We start from the raw sequence: 1,545 nt of genomic DNA, 5'->3' as shown, positions 1-1,545 counted from the left end.
GTGGGGAGGAAGCATTTAGGAGCTAGAGGAAAGTTGTATGTTTCATCATTGCTACACTGCACCCTGACTGGCTCATCTCCTCCCCACGACCCTTCCATAAGGGGAAGTTTGGATTTGCCTGAACATTTAATGACATTTTAAAAGTCTCCCTCTTTCTGGCTTTAATGATTTGAGTGATTGATACTGCCTATCAGGGAGAAAAAGTTGGTGTTGTATTACAGAATGGAAAATGAGCACTACTATAACCCAGAGGATACCCTGCGGCAATGTATCGTACTCCCCGTGTCAAATGATAAAAATCGAGGAAAACTACATGGGCTTCATAGAGACAAGACCACCAAGGACTCAGACCCAGCATCAACAAACGCTTGGATTACTTCACAAGCCAAGCACCCTATCCACTAGGGCTGGTGGGTGGGAAATCAATGTCGAATGAGAAGTAGAAGACATTAAACATTAATTATACTCTTGTGATAATTCCTAAAACAAGTGCATTTTTCCTTATTTTCCTTAAATATAGACATTGTGTTTTATATGTGCTAGCCTTTTTTGTTTATTTATTCTTATAATTTCATCATTTTCATAGTTTATATGAAGTGTGTTTGGGGATTAAATTTATAATTTAGTTTTAAGGTTAAAGGGTATCGAGATAAAATTTCTCCTGAACTGGCAGCGTTAAAAATACCCTCAGCGGGAATCGATTATAAGGAACTATATGTGACCTCCTCCCTGGGGGACGGACAACAGAAAAGTGGGTGAAGGGAGAAGTTGGACAGGGCAAGATATGACAAAATAATAACATAAATTATCAAGGGCTCATGAGGGAGAGGGGACGGGGAGGTAGGGGAAAAATGGGAACCTAATACCAGGGGCTTAAGTGGAGAAGAAATGTTTTGAGAATGATGAGGGCAATGAATGTACAAATGTGCTTTACACAATTGATGTGTGTATGGATTGTGATAAGAGTTGTATGAGCCCCTGATAAAATGATTTAAAAAAAAAAGAAAAACCAGAGGAATGAAAATTACAATGTCTATTTTCTGCTATGAAATGATTTGTGTGATGTTTCCGCTTTCATTCACCAACGAGAAATAGAAAACAGTTAATGTTTTTTAAGAAATTATTAATAAGTGAATAAAAAGATAAATTTTCATTAAAAATAGTTTATGTTCAACTCCTGGAATGGTAAGTAACATCTTGGGTCTTAAAAGTCTGTAAGCAGTGATTTAAGATACAACTATAGGTCTCTACTAATCTAGAGCAAAAGAGAAAGAAGGAAACCCAAGACTGAAAGAAGAGGAATGAGTGTACAGGAAGAATTGCTTACAAGAATCACAGCCTCAACTGGACACCCCCTCGCTGAAGGGTTGTGGGGAGGAGACTAGCCAATCAGAGTGCAGGGCAGCAATGATGAAACATATAACTTTCCTCTAGTTCTGAAATGCTTCCTCCCCCCACCCCACTATCATGATCCCAATTCTACCTTACAAATCTGGCTAGACCAGAGGATGTACATTGTACAGATAGCAACTGGAAACACAGGGA

The sequence above is a fragment of the Echinops telfairi genome, unplaced genomic scaffold (genome assembly GCF_000313985.2).
Source record: "Echinops telfairi isolate 266 unplaced genomic scaffold, ASM31398v2 ScPeMD7_18;HRSCAF=68, whole genome shotgun sequence".
Lineage (NCBI taxonomy): Eukaryota > Metazoa > Chordata > Mammalia > Afrosoricida > Tenrecidae > Echinops > Echinops telfairi.
This window is presented reverse-complemented; position numbering follows the sequence as displayed.